Source organism: Lonchura striata, chromosome 4 (assembly GCF_050655825.1).
Source record: "Lonchura striata isolate lonStrDom1 chromosome 4, ASM5065582v1, whole genome shotgun sequence".
Classification (NCBI taxonomy): Eukaryota; Metazoa; Chordata; class Aves; order Passeriformes; family Estrildidae; genus Lonchura; species Lonchura striata.
The window spans coordinates 5,112,401-5,129,097 of record NC_140706.1 but is presented as its reverse complement, the minus strand read 5'-3'; the positions used below and the strand labels follow the sequence as shown (position 1 = coordinate 5,129,097).

General features: G+C 36.9%; 1 long non-coding RNA gene across 1 annotated transcript in view; it reads left to right on the top strand.

The window, feature by feature from the left end:
- LOC110473282 (uncharacterized) overlaps positions 1-16,314 on the top strand; it is a 31,475-nt gene extending 15,161 nt beyond the window's left edge. Inside the window, exons 3-5 of the long non-coding RNA XR_002465858.3 lie at positions 3,614-3,640; positions 5,552-7,568; positions 8,047-16,314. This is a non-coding gene — a long non-coding RNA (uncharacterized LOC110473282). The remainder of the gene's footprint in view (positions 1-3,613; positions 3,641-5,551; positions 7,569-8,046) is intronic.
- Positions 16,315-16,697: the final 383 nt, after the last annotated feature.

The following is a 16,697-nucleotide window of genomic DNA, read 5'->3' as shown; positions in this document are numbered from 1 at the left end:
ATTATATTTAAGTCAGAAGCTGTTTCTGAAGCAGGTGCTAGGTCTACAAAAGTTTATTTCATGGGGTTCTTTTTAAAAGTTACCAATGACATGGTCACCACAAAAGTTTGTTTCTTAATTTAAAACATTTCTATGCTATTAGCCCTGGTCTTTCCATTGATAAAAAACTGTTGCAAGAATGTACCACTGGACAACTCTGCTGGGCTCATGGAATAAGGTGACACCAAACAAAGTTAGGCATAACCAAAAATGGAGTTATTTTACAATGCCAATAGTTGAGCATTTAATCATTCGTCTTTAAAAATGTTTTTGTAAATATTTGAGTAGACTTTATACAGCCTTTATACACACTTTATACACACTTTATACACACTTTCAAATTTGAAAAAGTCTGATTTCTGAATAAAGAACTTCAACTCTTTTTTTAAAAAAATTTGCCTTTTATATTGTAGGTGAGAAATAAAGAGAGACATCAAAAGTCTTGTTTGAGCAAATCAGCCTTGTAGATGGACAATTTCCTCTGTTACTAGCAGTTAAATTAAAAGGTTTTAACTCCAAATACACTGTGGTCAATCCAGAAGTGCTAAAAGTCAAATAAAACCAATTTCTTTGTAGCTCTTTCTAGGGAGACATTGCAGGTAGAAGACGTGTTTCACTTACTGTGATTGAGTGCCATGGCTGATGGATTGGTTTAATGCAGACATCAGCAAGCTTTGCAACTCCTAACAGAAAAGCACTTAGAAAATGCAGGAGAACACTAAAGGCAGCAAAAATGTCATTTGAGATAAATGAGAAGCTCCTAATTAAAAAAAAAAGAGTAAAAATCAGATTTTTGTTTTTTGTTTGGACTGCAGAATCTTCAATCTCCCAGATTAGCTTAAAAAGCAGTGAAGGCTAGAAGAACACTTCACAGATTTATCTTTCATAGATGCAGAAAAAGGAGAACAGGGCAGAACCACAGAGAACACATCCAGTCAACCACTGGAATGTGTGATGATGCCAAAAATTTTCAAACTAAGTTCTCATTTTTCAGAGTCATTGGGACGATTCAAATAATATGGGGGGGGTCCTCCCTTTTTTTCTTTATTTTCTATTCTTCTGTTGTTACCTATTCTGTCAGTATCTGTGAATGCTGTTCATCTCTGGTAGGACTGCACAGCATTCAGCCAAATTCAGCCTCTCTCTGCACAGCTGAGCCTGCAGTGCAGCTGAGCTGCTTTTACTCCACATTCCCCCATGGCTGGGTGCTCCTCAGACCATTCCAGCTCCCAGGTTGCCTGAGCCTGACCTAGAACAGAGACTAGACAGGGTTAAAGGAATAAAGGAGGTATTTATTAAAAAGCCTTTAAAGGATACACCTTGGGCAGTGCAAGAGCCTGGCCAAGATTACACCCAAGATGGACCAAAGATGGACACTGAGTCACACGTTTTCACACTTTATAAGTTTTGGTCCATTTCCATATTGGGGTTAATTGTCCAATTACAGCTCCAGGTTATGCAGTCCCGTCCTCCCAGTTTGCTCTCCTCAATTCTCTGTTGTTTGCACCTTTTGAACTGAAGGTGCAACGGTGTCCTTGGTTCTCAGGCTGGAAAAGGATTGTTTTGTGTGACTGAGCTGTGGGCAGAACTTCCTGATGCTTTATATGAAGTTCAGAGTCACACACTAAGTTCAGAATCTATAAAATATGAAAGATAAAACTTACAGCATCACCCAGACAGTGCCAATCCCTTCAGATCCTCTGTCCGAGGGTTGAGGCCATGCCCCAGGTCTCATCCCTCTGGCTTTTACCTTCACAGCCACAGCAGCACATTCCCCTCTCTGCAGCTTTTCTTTCAATCTCCACTCTGGGACAGCAGCTGGGGAAGTTTCTATGGCTTGGTTGTCCTCCAGTTCTTAAAAACTTCTCCCGTAGTGATATGAGCAAACTAGTCTCCTGCTTTTTCCATTACCCATCATTCTTTTAGTTATTTAGGAGTGCTCTGAAGAGCTCTTCCAGCAAAACAAACAGCAAATTATATATGTCATCACACCAGGTGTTTATCTGCAGTTTAAGAGACAGAATATTAAATTACAAAGGTGTAGAATGGTTTAGGTTGGAAGGGACTTTAAAGATCATCCAGCTCCATCTTCCCCTGGGGGACAGGGCACCTTCCACTAGCCCAGGGTTCTCCAAGCCCCGTTCCAACCTGGCCTTGGATATTTCCAGGGATGGAAAACCACACCATGCCTCTTCTACATGAGCTGATATACCTGGTTCTGCTCCTTACCTGTTGTGCAGGGAAAAAAAAAAAAAATCATAACGGTTATAATCAGCTTTGAGGTGTCCTGAAAATCCCTGAGGAAGACTGGAATAATGCCCGAACACAAATTCTGAAATTACACTTCAATAATTAAAATAGCTACAGAGGCACAGGGATGAGTTTCACCTTATGCAAGCTTTTAATTTATTTGTACTCCAATTAATTAAATTAAAAAGAAAAATCAGAATGGTAGGATTTAAATGTAGTTTAATAATTCCAGGAAATGTGTAGGCAATGAAAGTTATCCGATTTCTTCTTTAACTCATTTCAAAGAATTTATGCATGTGCTGAAATTACCTATATTTCAGTATTCAAGCGAATACAAATAGTGATAAAAAAGTTGAGCCAATATTAAATTGAATCTCCCATGTACATAAATAAACATTAAGTTTCTGTCACCATGCTATCATTCAGGTTGGTATACAGATGTGATATTTATACCTTAAGGAATTATAATTGCTTCTCTGAGGCTTTTCTTTATAAATCACTCACAGGAGACAGGCTGAAGAAAATTAAGTAAGATAATCATCAATACCTTGCACGTGATCTGGGAAGAAATACATAAACTACTTATATTGATCTAACTTCTATTTAAGTAAACATATTTCTTTGAAGCAGGATGCCTATGCAAATTCCACAATGACAGATGTTTTATTGAAAGGATCCTAATTGAACTGTAGCTGCTTTAGAGTCTTAATTGTAAAGTATCAACTCCCCCATGTGCCTGGGTGGACTTATGGATTTGGCACCATTTCATCACTGCTTTCCCCCCTTTTCTTTTTAGAAACAACAGCTCTGAATGCCATGGTCTCTGTTTTCATTTCCTGGTTTGGTTTGGGTTTTTCTTTTGTATTGAGGAAGAGTTCATAACTTCTGATGGAAGCACTCCTTGGATTCTTTCAATAATAATGGGATGCAGTTTGCTGTTTTGGAACCTCACTTCAGTTTGGAGGGGTTCCTGTACAGAAACCTACACGTGTGGTTAAGGAAAAACACTTTGCAGTCAAATTCACAGCAAGAGGACAACATCTGCATGTTTGATTCAAAGACAGTCTACAAAAAAAATAAATTAGGTCTGGGGTGGAGGGCAGTATTTAAAACATGTTATTATGTCCTCCAGTCTTATCCCATCCCATTTTTAGCAGTTCTGTGCCAATATGATAATAATTACAGCATCTCTTTTCATGCAAAATGGACAATTTTCTCTGTAATGAGTGCAAATATGGTTCCTTTAATATCAGTCAGAGAAATGTGGTGATATGGACATGTTAAGGTTCTATCAGCAATAAATGTTTTCCTTCTCTGTTGGCAGGCAATGTTTTCCCCTGCTCCCAAATGAGTAAATATTGTGTGCTCAAATTGGAGGAAAAACCAAACCAGCTTAGAAAAGAAAATGTTTTTGCTTTGCTCTCTAAACATTTTCAGTTCTAGCAGTTTTGAGAAACATGCACTGCAGTTTTAGACAATCTTAGAACTGCATGTAGTGGAAATAAATAAGTACAAAAACACCTTTTCAGGAATCATCTGATGAATGTGAAGAAAAACAAGCCCAAGACAAAGGTGAAAATCTAAATAACTATGTGAATATTAATCATTCAACAGCTCAGCAATAGATATCTGTGCAGAGACACAATTTCTCAGCTGGTGTAAATCAACAGAAACCTGCCAGAGCTGTGTTGATTTATGTCAGCTTGGGATCCAGCTTCATGCTACTCCTAAAGACGTCTCTTCAAGTTTGTTCATATCACTAAGAGAGGAGTTTTAAAGAACTAGAGGACAATCAAGCACCAATTTCCATTTATACTCATGGACAATTAATATCCAATCCCTGTTATTTGCTTTGAGAAATCTTTCTGTAAAGACACTACTTCACATTGCCATATTTTTATATTCATGTGGATAGATACCTTTCCTGGAATGTGTATCCAGTTAAACAAACATCAAAATTTTTGTCAGGAAAATTAAGTTCTAATTACATGTGTAATAAAACCACTGCTTTTTTGAATGTGGCCTATGAAACATAAGGGAAGAAGTTTCATGTTTTGTTTGGAGAGTGGCAGCAGGTTTAGTAACAGAACTGCAAGAAAAATGATTGGAGTGAGAAGTTCACCATTATCTTAATTTACACAATACAGGAAGCCTGCAGTGCAATACATTGTGCCTGTTAATTAGTTTTCCACATAATTTTTCAGGTAGTATGGAAACACTGGCCAAGAAAACAAAGCAATTTTATATTAGAGAAAAAAAAAAAAGCATAATACAAACTAGAAAAATATAGCTGAGCATTTTTCCCCATTTATTTGTGTTCTCAGTTGTTTTTTATTAATACTCGAAAAGTAACCAGATATTTGAGGCCTGATAATACCTGAGTAATTTGAGCTTTAGGGCACTGAGGTGAGCACAGCTCTGGAGGGAAGATTTTCCCAGTTCTCAGAAGAATATCTTTTCATTAGGCAGCTATATTGCCTTCCCTTGGGCTGTAATTCTTTCAGTTGGATTATAAAATGTCATCCATAAGCACTTATGGACTGGGAGCAAATCCAATTAAGTCAGTGAGACTGGTGCATAAGGAAGCAGCAAAATCTGAACTTGGAAAGTTTTGGTAGCCTTGGCTGGCAGGGAGAAGCCTGGAGAATGAGAAGGAAACCAACTTGAACATGTCTGCAGAAATTACCCATGAGACAGCCAGAGGTGACGGTGAAATGGGAAATTTGGTGAAGGGCAAGGTCAGGAGGAAAACCTCCAGGTCTTTATTCCAAATTTCTCATCAGTCAGGACTGACATCAAAGCTAGGGCAGGTTTATGAGGACATTTTCCAGTCCAGTTCTTAAAACCCTTGAGGACAGACATGGGTTTACCCTTCAATCCACACATTTTTGCAGCAACACAGTGAATAAATTTTCATTTAGTCCAACCAGAATGTTCATTTTTTAAAACTTGCATCTGTTGCATCTTTTCACAACTTGAGGAGAGCCTGTCTTTGCTGTCCTGAGGGCACAGTGTTAGCTCAGGTACAGCCTGCTGCCCACCCTGACTCCAAGGGGTTTCCTTCAGAGCTGTGGCACCTCGTCTGTTGTTCCCCAACCTCTACTGACCCATGAGGCTGCACCACCTTATGTGTGGGATTTCACATTTGTTTTATTAAGAAATGTGTTTATTTATTTATTTAAAGTGGAAAGGGATGAGTTATTAGTGCATAAACTCTTGTAATAAACATAACATGCTAAATTCCAGAGGGATTTTCCAACAGGACTTTGTGGCAGAACAATGGGTAGCTCAGGAGAAGAAGGATGCTCTTGCTGAATGGTTACTGGGGTTTGTGTGTCAAGGGCTTGGCACACAGACTTGAGCTTTCATCTTGGATAGGCTGGCATTGAAATTATCAGCAAGAGTAGCAGAATTCCAGGCTGAAAGACTTGCTGGCACATGGATATTCTGCCTCTCCAGCTGCTGGAGCAGTGTGACCCCAAGAGCAAGGCAAGTAAATATATTGTTATTCCATTTGTTGATGGGTTTGGTAGTGTATCATCAGAGAGAAGAGAAAATCTGCTGCCACTTACTCCATCTGCCAAAATGTATTTGCTTTGTCATGACTCACATCAAGAGTTTACCAAAGCAAGGAGAAATTTCCTTTGTGTCAGGTATGGAGTGTTTCACAAGTGCTTTAAAACAATGCTTCTTCATATAGAAAAAGGAATCCAAAATAATGAACTCCCACTGTCCTGGCAATTTCTTTTCCTATGTTCTTCCATAAAATCAGAGTGAAAATTCAAATGTAATTTTCAGTACATTTTTAGTGTTTCTGCTATTTGGAATATGATTTCTATTCTTCCATTTCCTTCAGTGCTATGAAAACATTTAATTTTTTGTAACATTTTCTGATGAAACTCAGAAGAATTTCTCACTGTCTAGGTATTGATAGATATCCACTAAGTAAACAACCACAGATTCCCTGCATGTCATGATTTATAGCAACTGATTTTAATTCAGTATCAAACTATTATTTAATTCAGCAGTAGAATTCCAAACATTAAATATAGATAAAAATAAATTTTCTTATGCAAGAAATCTATATTTTATTTTTCTTTACTTTGTTTTCTTTCATAACTCTGTGGATCTTCTGTCATGCTTTCTACAAACTCAAATTTATGACATTGTTTTCAGATTTAGATCAATTTTTGATACTTTTTAAAAATCCACCATTGAATTTGATTTTACTTTACTCCCTAAGAAAATTCTGATGCTCGTACCATAGCATTTCTCTGATCTTTACTTGCTGGTTTTATTCTGGTTCATTCCCTTTTCCCTTCCTCCTAGATCTAGGGACTAAAAAAAATGGGTATTAGCAGGAATTTGCAAATATTGTTTTACACTGTGTAACCATAAAATGTTTCTGTACTATTTAGAGGTAAATAAATCAGTTGTGTAAAATGAATAAAAGCTATGAAACATCCAGATGGAGCTTTCTACCCATCAAAAAAGTAATCAGCATTTTGCTTAGCAACCACACTTTAATTATGCCCGTTAATCTTGAAGGTGGAAACAGAAGTGGGAAATCTGATGCTTAACTAAAATTGATTGACTCCATAGAATGTCCTTGAATAAAAGGAGGGGAATAACCTGGCCTTTGGAAAGCAGTACACAAAGAGTGTATAGTTAAAGTGATTTCATCATTTGAAGGTGTTTGATTGACCACTTGTGCCTTTGTGTTACAATCTTTAGTAGTTTAGTAGTAATCTTTTGAAAGGAAATAATTTTGAGGAAGGGAATAATAAGGTTGTTGCTTCTTCAAGTGAAGGAAAAGCATGTTTTACTATAAAAATGCAAAACAAACATATGGTGAAAACAGCAATCTTTTAACCAACCACTCTTCCCATTGTTTTTTCTAGAAATGACTGACCTGATGATAACCATGACTACCAGAACAAATTAGAAATAATCGGATCAAATATAAACCATTGGAATAATTTATTTTCCCTCTACAATTTGTGGGAAGAGGAACCTTCAGAGACAGAGTCACCTCATCCCCAAAAGTTGTTCAACACAGGACAGATGGATCACCTGCCCATTTGTGTGCCTTATTTGTATATGGTGGAAAAGAAAAGAGACTCCTCTGATAAAATGTGGATATCTACATCTGGTACTAAAATAATATGAATTACCACAGTCTAAAATATTCTAGAGGAATTTCTACTTAACAAGCTCTATTTCACTCCAGTTCCACAGAACCTTGACTGTGCAGATGAGCTGCAGAGACCTCAGTGTGGGTGAGATTTGTGTACAGCCCTTGTGTTTCAGATAGACTCAAACCAATTGCTGGTTTGATCAGATAGACCTAGAGCTCCTAAAATAAAAAAATAATAAGAAATTTTATTGGAGTCCTTGGCATTCATATGAGAAAAAATGGCAGAAGCACAGTAAAAAATAGAATTAAATTAATACATTAAATCCCCTTATTAAATTGATTCCTCAGGATTTGAAGGAATGAAACACATCAAAAAATTCTATCATGTGTGGTGACATGTTAATGTGATTCTTTGTCATGTTTTTTGCTGTTTCCATGCAATAAATATATATACAGGTATACATGTATACATGCGTGTGCATAATAGTATATATATATGTATATGTTCATAAATATTTATAGCTGTGTATATATATATATATATATATATATAAATCCTGAAAATATTTGAATTATGAAAGCTCAAGGATCTTCTAGTGACATTGAGGTTTCTTTTACAGCCTAAAAGCTCCAAATCAAGCCAAATCAAACCTAACAAAAATGAAGAAAATATCCACTGTAGTGGAAAAATTAAAATTAATAGAAACATTGAGTTTTAAATAAGTAATATCTATGAAAACTGGGTGTGTTCCTGAACTCCTGAAAAGAGCTGGAAGAGATAACCCTGGAAACATTGAAGAAGTGCTGCACTAACCTGAAATTTTTTAAAATCAGTTCCACACCTTACTCCAGAGACAGTTTTTATAAAGATTACTGTGATAGTTTCCAGCATTGGGACCTCCTTGTGGTCAGCTGGCCTTTAAATCTGTGCTTAATTATGTGCCCAGTGTGGCTTTGGAGAGAGTTCTCATCCCTGAATGGAGAGCAGAGAAGTGGGATTGAATTCTACTGACTTTATGCCGAACACCCAGAAGTTAGCACAACTTGCCAGCTTCATTTTCAAAAAGCTGATTTCTGTGCACTTGATTGAAAGAACCTGTACGACACCAAGATCATCTTCAACTGCACCATCTGCTAGCAGCTCATCTTCTCACAGGAGCTAAGTGTGCTGAAAGCTGATTTGACAATTAATGCAGATGTCTCTTCAGGGGATTTCTTGTATATCTCTCTTCCACCAGCAAGATTATGATGCAAAAGTCTCTTTGGGCCTGATTTTTTTCCCATTCTTGTGGATTTTGAAACAGGACCTGCACAAATGATACCAAGATCTGCATGTTTGCAGTAAAGTCATGTTAGGGGTGAATCATAAACTCTCTCCTTCAGGCTAAGAAAAATAATCATAAATTTTCCATCCCTTGCTGAAATTTAAGAGTCTGCCAGGTGGCAACCACCATTTCAGAGACATATGCTTGAAAGGCAAAATATCTATCCAGCCATCCTGAGACAATTGCCCTCACAAATGTGATGCCAGTGATAGCTTTACTGGGTTTGGAGCCTTACAGCAAAATTAAACTCACAGTCCCAGAGGATTTTAAAAAACGATTGGCCCGATGCTAGAATCACTCTGTTCCAGTAAATGATTTATTTTTCTATTTTTTTTCCTCATCTAGAGTATCCCCAGAGTGACTGGGGCATTGTTTCTTGTCTTTTAAAAATGCAATTGGTATCACTGTGAGCAAAGATGCAGACATCTGGACCAGTGATGAGCCAAAATTTCTGATGTCTTTTCTAACACTTCACTTATTTTTCACATTTACTGGAGGATAAAAAGTAAGAAAAAGCAAACCAAAGCAATACTCACTGTGCACACACCCCCAGAAAATCGTGCACCTACTCCTTTAGAGGCCTGAATCAAGGCAGTAGAAAAAAGTCTCCTGGATTTAGCTGTGGTTATAGTTAAACATAAAACATCACTCCCTTCCAAACTTGTGTCAAAGCTCCCAGAGCATGACCTGGACAGATTTAATAAATATATGTCTGGTAACAGGAGGCATGCCTTGCTCCATGGTCTTCAGTCAGTGGGAATCTCCTACAGAACTTGACTCTCCACAGTTTTTTTTTGCAGCTCACAAAAGCATTAATTGATCTTATTCCTCCAAGCTAGTAATCCATGCTGCTTTTCAGGTGAAGCCTATCTGGTTTTCTTAGACTAAATAGGGTTACAGAGATGCTCTTCTCTTTGGCCAGCTGCCTCAGTAATTCAGGAGAGGGAGTAGGAAATTAAAAATTACTTTTGCCTAAACCAGTCAGAACCACATGAAAATATTTGCTTTTACTGTCATTCATAGAATAATGGAATCACAGAATTAGGCTGGAAAATGACTTTGAAATTGTAAAGTTCAACAATTAACCCAGCACCAATACTAAATCATGTCCATAAACACCCCATCTTCACATCTTTTCCATATCTCCATGACCAGTGACCCAACCACCACATCACATTGTTCTATTTTCATGACAGACCTCACTCCTTACTGCCAAAACTCTTTCACACTGCTTTTTCCAGTAGCAAAATGTGGCTTTAAAAGTAGAAAGATATTTAAAAAGTGTGAGCAGGTGCTCCTGGCTCCAGCAGGTATTCCCAGTAGATGTATTTTGTATTTTTGATGCACTGTGTGGTCTTACCTCAGGTGATTAGTGACTCTAAAAGATGTGACATTTGCAGCTCAGTGATATTATGTACTGGCCAGCACTGTATCAATCACATCTGCCAGATGCAAATGCAGCCTGTCACCAAAAGAGATCCCTTTTCCCAAAGCAGTTTTATGTCAAGATGAGAGCAGCATGTTCCTGCCTGAGCTAACACAGAGAAACTCTAATAAAGTTCATGGAATTATACAAAACTTAATCTAGGTTACATCGACCTATATATGGTAAAACCCTCTTTTATCTATTCCCTTTTAAACTCAGCACTGACTGCAGAGATGTCAGTGATGCTCCTGTGGGGGGTGTGTGCAAAAATCTGGGCTCATGTGCTACTGCTGGAACTGGCTGGAATTTTTTCCATGGGCTGGTATTACTGTTGGGGAGCACTGGGACTGCAATAATTTAAACAGCATTGACAAAACACTTTCCTAGAACAGCATCTGAGAAGTGTGAAGAAGCCTCACCCAGCTCCCTTTAACCCTGGGACACCTGGGACAGCTGGGTAATTACCCTGGAAGTTTTACTAGAATTGCCTCTTGGATTTTTGGATCTTTGGACCATCCCATGACTGAATCAGGAATCCCAAACTTCTGGATTTCTTTGTTTGTGCACTAGAAGCAATAGGAGACTGAAAGTATATATCTGGGAAATTCAGGTGTCTGAATTTATGGTGGATAAACCCTGAGGCTTTCAGGAATGCTAAAAGTTAGAGCAGATTCAGAAGGCTCTCACTGGGTTTTGTTTTATTAAACCTGGCCACAGTTTGTCCCTTTAAACCCTGTGGGGACCTTTACAACTCCTGCTGAGATTCCACTCCAGAGAAACGTGGTGCTTGTTCTTCACCAATGGCAGGCATTTCTCACAGAGTTTTAAAACTTTCTGCTCCTGCAGCTTTGAAATATTTATAGATGTTTGTAATAACTGAAAGGTATTGTAAATGCAGGCAAACCCAATGGGAAGAAATGACAATGTCTGACTCAATTCAGAAGGCTGAATTATTTCTTTATTATAACTATGCTAAAATACATTAATATGCTATATAAAAGGAGGATACTAAAACTACATACTACTTTCTCTGACTCTGACTCTAACCCAACTCGTGACCCTCTCTGAGAGCCCAGCCCCAGGTGGGTTGGATTGGCCATCAGGCTCAAACAATCCTCACCAGAATCCAACCAAGCATTCACCCCAGGTAAACAATTCTCCAAACACATTCCACATGGGAAAAACAAGGAGCAGAAACAGAAATTGTTTTCTCTTTCATTTCTCTCTGTGCACCTCTATGAAAAATCCTGAGAGGGAGAGAAATGTGCTTGCCACAGAAAGGCCTTCTTGAGAAACTTTCAAGCTGTTGTTTTAAAAATGCATAAGTATGACTTGCTTTAACATCTTTTTCTCAATTTAAATGCAAAACACATCTTCTGTTCACTACTTACTCACTCACTCAAGGTCTGTGTTGCTAGAAGAGAGCAAGTCCAGGCATTGTATTTATCAATTTGCCTTTAAGACCATTAATACTGAAGCAGTGATTATGGCTTGCTCTTAGCATCAGAAGATGTGCAGAGGATTTGTTGACAAAGAATATAATATTTGTAAACTTTTTTTTTTTTGTCACTGTTGTATTTTGCAGTATGTGAACTAAATGATCTTTAAGGTCCCTTTCAACCATCACCATTCTCTGATTCTGTGGAGTTCTTGGAACCACAGAAGTGGTTATCCTTTTCTCAGCCCTGCTCTTTCTGTGCCCATCAGTCTGAAATACTCTGATGTTTGAAACTCTACCGAGGAGCATGGTGGGGGAAAAAGAAAGCTGAAATAATTATTGGTTGCCTGTTTTCAAATAAGTGACAATATTTCTAGTTTTGCATCTTACTTTTCAGTTCAGTTCAGGTTATCATTATAAAATATATAAAATAAAAATAGCAGTTATAGTGATTTTCTGAAAATATTGTTATGACATCATCAATATTATCACTTAAAAACTTTACAGCTTACAGCATTTTATAAAAAGGTCGCTATTATAATCCCTGTGGTTTCTTTTAATGCATAGTAAAAGCAGGGACTAGAGACAGAAATTCATTTGTTCAAGGTCACTCCACAGAACACCAGAAAAGCCATGAATTGAAATCAGGTTCTCACAGTCCCTAGCCAGCTCTTAAACTTATGGCCACAATGCCTCTTACCAAGAACAGCAGGCACTTAGGGGAACAAAATACCACAGCATTAAACAAAAAGCACCACATTAAAGATTTTTTGCTTTGCACATTTTATAGCCCATTCCCTTTTATGAATTTCAGAAATTCACATTTATTTGCAAGGCCCAAAGGAGAAAGACATGGTGACTGCAACTGTTAATTAACATTTTGGACAGCAGTTTTTTCAGAGTAAAAGGGGCTGGGATAGTGTTGCAGGTGTAAGGAGGAATAAATTGTAGTCACTATTGATATGAGTGTGTTATGGAGAAGAGAAGATTTTAAAATAGAGTGTAATTATTATTGGGACATCAGTTTGTCAGGTGAAGAGAAGATTTTAAAATAGAGTGTAATTATTATTGGGACATCGGTGTGTTCAGGTGAAGAGAAGATGTAGGCAGTACATGCAAGGTTTGGCTAGTAGGCCTAAATACTCTTTTCTTTCCTGCCTTTTTCACAAAATACAGAATCACAGAATTGCAGAAAGGTTTGTGTTGGAAGAGACCTTAAAGATCCTTCAGCTCCAACTCCCCTGCCATGGGTGTGACACCTCCCACTAGAACAGGCTGCTAGGCAAAATCTCAGATTCCCATATTCTGATATGATCTGGAATAGTCAGGTATCACCAAACACCTCAGGATATTAATCAGCAGTCAGCAGTTACGGCTCAGCTGTTTCCACTCACCAGCATTTGAGTTTCTGAAGCCATTTCCAACTCTAGGTTTGTTCATGGACTTTCTCAGCATCACTTTATCCAGCGTCAACTGAAAACAAACAAACCAAAAAAACCAAATCAGGAGAGACATCAAGGAGGTGGGAAAACCTACATTTGTTGATGGCCTCAGAAGTTAAGTAAACACTAATTTGTGTTCAGTGTTCTTTGTCCAGAGGCAATCCCTACTGCCAATTATTGACATTATTTTTTATTAGTTCAGCCAATCTCAAAGGGTCCATCCTGCATTAATAATGAGCTGCAGGCATCAGCAAGATGTGTGAAGAACTTGCTCCACTGATTGTGGGGCATTCCCACTGAGAATATTTGTAGAAATGCATTAAAAATAAGGAAACTATTAAAAGTTCTGGATTCTCAATGACCTGAGGAATTTGAGGCACTTAAGTATTTTAAATTTTTTTTTGTTTTCCCTAAGATGGGGAAAATAAGTAGGTTTAAAGCAGTTTAAAACAAAAAAAAAAATTGAAAAAAATCCCAAACCAAACCAAACAGTGCAAGATTAATTTTCTAATCTTTTATTTAAATATAATTTTGACACTATGGTTGGTAAGTAAATGTAGTGGGTCATTTTTTCCACTGATGCAAATATTTCAGGACACATGGTGGGAGGTTTTTGAGATCTGTTTCTGTTTACCCCAGTGTTTCATAAAGGGCTGTGGACCACTGTAATAAAGAAGGGTGGCAGCTCTGCTCAGATGTTAATTGCTTCTTCATTCTGGGAAATGTGCACGAATAGATTGCATGAATAATTGAACTGTGTGGCCAAACAGTGAGAAAGAAATTAGATGAAGCTGAAAGGCCTAAATGTATGTGTGTGTTACAGGAAATATTCCATTCAAATGAGGGTGATTATTTTAAAAAGCAAAATAATAAAAAAGTGGCATTAAAAAGCAGCCCCTTTCTGATGGATGGAGAAATGAAATTTAAGCCTTCCCCCACTTTGTCCTAAGCACTGACATGGTGTCTCTAGCAAGGATATCACCACCTAAATTTTTATTTCCATGATATTAAATATATATCCAATTACAGTTTTTGAGCAACTGATGTCTGATCTGTAAAATTTTAGGATAACTGGAAGCTGAGTCTCATGATAAATTCACTATTTTACCACTGCAGCTACTAATAGCAGCAACACTTACACCAACAGCAACACAGGATTGTTTTCTCTATGGCCAACATGAGACTTTTCACAGAAGTCAAATGAGTGAGGGGAAATATTTACATACCCTGAAGAGCAATGAACAATTTGATTTATTTAGATTATGATGTAATTAAAACTGTTGCACCTATTTGACACTGTAGATAAGAGTATGAAGAATATCAGATGCATGCATTTATCAAGAAAATATAAATATTTTTCTCAGTAAACACTTTAAAAATTATGTTAATTTTTCTTTTGTTTAGAATTCATTGTTCTCTTTGTGCTTTTCCAAGAGACGTCATCAAATAACCAATATGCTTCTCTTTTTAAAAATGTTTTCTTCCATGGAAAACCATATATTTTAATTAAGACCTGAAAATATTTTAATTGAAAATTATTTTATTTCAAATTTCCTCATATCAAAATAATGTTCTTATTTGTTTCCATTTCTGAATGAACTTAAAAAGGAAGCGTTCAGAGAAAAGAGAAAAGTATAGGTAGAAATTAAATATTTGAGTATTTTCAGTTAGCCAAAACAGAAATTAAATTCCCTATGCAAAAGAATTGAACTATCACTTCAGCAGTTTGAAGAATGATTCCTAGGAAGAGGAGCAATTATATAAAAAGATTAGACCTGATTTTGCACTTTATAATAAGCAGCATAAATTTAGCCAAATACATTGGGTTTCTTCTCATTCAATTTAGGATTAAATTAAGTTCTTCATTTCACCAGTATGTACTTGAATTAAATAAAAAAAGTTTGGACTTCTTTATACACTAAATTTGCCATCATATGAGTTAATGCAGAGACACAGGCACCAGCCAAGCCCTGAGAAATGAGTTAATACTTTTTAGAGGTGAATAGGCTAGTTTTTAATTTCCATAAGTCACAAATCTTAAAATATAACAATAGGAAAACAGTTCAGTATATATGTGGATCATGTTTTTTGCCACTCTGAAACAACCTCCTGCCAAAAATACTCAAAATTGAATGATTAAATATAAAAAAAATTAAAAGCTGTGACAAAGAGTATAAACAGCTTTAAGAATAGTTCTAGAAAATGAAGTTATAACATTTAAGTCCATTACTTATTTCCTTTTATCATTAAATCTAGTTTGGTGTCATAGAAATGGATGGATGGATGGATGGATGGATGGATGGATGGATGGATGGAGGAATAAATCACTGAGAGTACAAAATATCCATTATAATAAGACTGCTATACATAGAATACAATATTTGTATTTAATCCAAACACATGTGTACTTTAGAAGTGCATTATATGGTGTGTTATAATAAAGCAATAATAGTAAATCCATGGCTGTGATTTTTCTATTCAATGTTTGTCATTCTCTGTAGTTATTCTCAAAGACTGTGTGTCTCTGCCTCTACTACAAATAAATCAAAATATGTGCATTTTCAGAGTTTTATACTTTGATTCTATAAAGTTAATGCAGATATTTTGCTTTAAATAAATAAAAATTTTATACATAGTGCCCCTCAAATGAGAAATAGATTAAATTTGTAAGGAATGAACCAGGGTCTTTCCACAGCATTGAAGTTTGGTGGTTAGTCTTGCAAAGTGTAGGTCTGTCACTGAAAATGAACCCTCAACCTTGAATCTTATTTTCCAAAAGAGTTTTAAATTGAAATTTTTCAGTCTCACTCATAAGCATTTAAGAGAGATTTTTAAATCAGTTGAAGAAAGCAAAAGTCCAAAGAACTTTAGACTCCTGTTTATGCATTTCCTGCTCAGTCATGGAAAGCTTGTCATTGCAAATTCCACGGTGTGATTCCTACTCCAGCTGTGTTTTATTATGTTGTAAAGATAAAATTAAGGATTTTTATATATTGGGTTTTTCAAAAGCTCTTAATTCCCAGGTTTCAATTAAATTGCTCAGCATTTTTATACACCAAAATATCTTCCAATATCATCTTCAAAGTCCCTGGTCTTGCTACTCATTGCACACAATCCCCTTAATTATAAGAGTGAGCACTTTGCTGTAGTTAATGGCTTTTATTCCTGTGAGAGAGGAAAATGCTCTCAGAGCTTTGATAGCCTGAAAATGGGACATGTTATAGGTTTAGAGGCTTTCCCAGAGCCACACAGAGAGGCTGGGATGGAGCCAAGAAGTGAACTCATGCTCCTCATGTTCAATCCACAGCCCTCTCTGGTCACCCCTCCTTGTTCCTGGAAACAGCCAGAGGGGGAGAAAATCATGACTTAACCACACCTTTGTCTCCTTTTTGTAATTGTGTCTCCTTCTCTAATTATTTTGCAACTTTATGTTCTAGAACAAGACAGGGCCCAGCAGAATCTCACTGCCTTGAACTTCATTTACTTGGAAATTGTGACTGTAATGCTCTGTTTGCCTCTGATGTTACTTCCTATGTGACAATTTTGGAATTCTGCAGAGAGTGTCTCTGCAGTCCCCAGTGTGTGACACCATAAAACCACACTCAACACTTAGAGCTGCTGACCATGGGGTTTTTTTTCA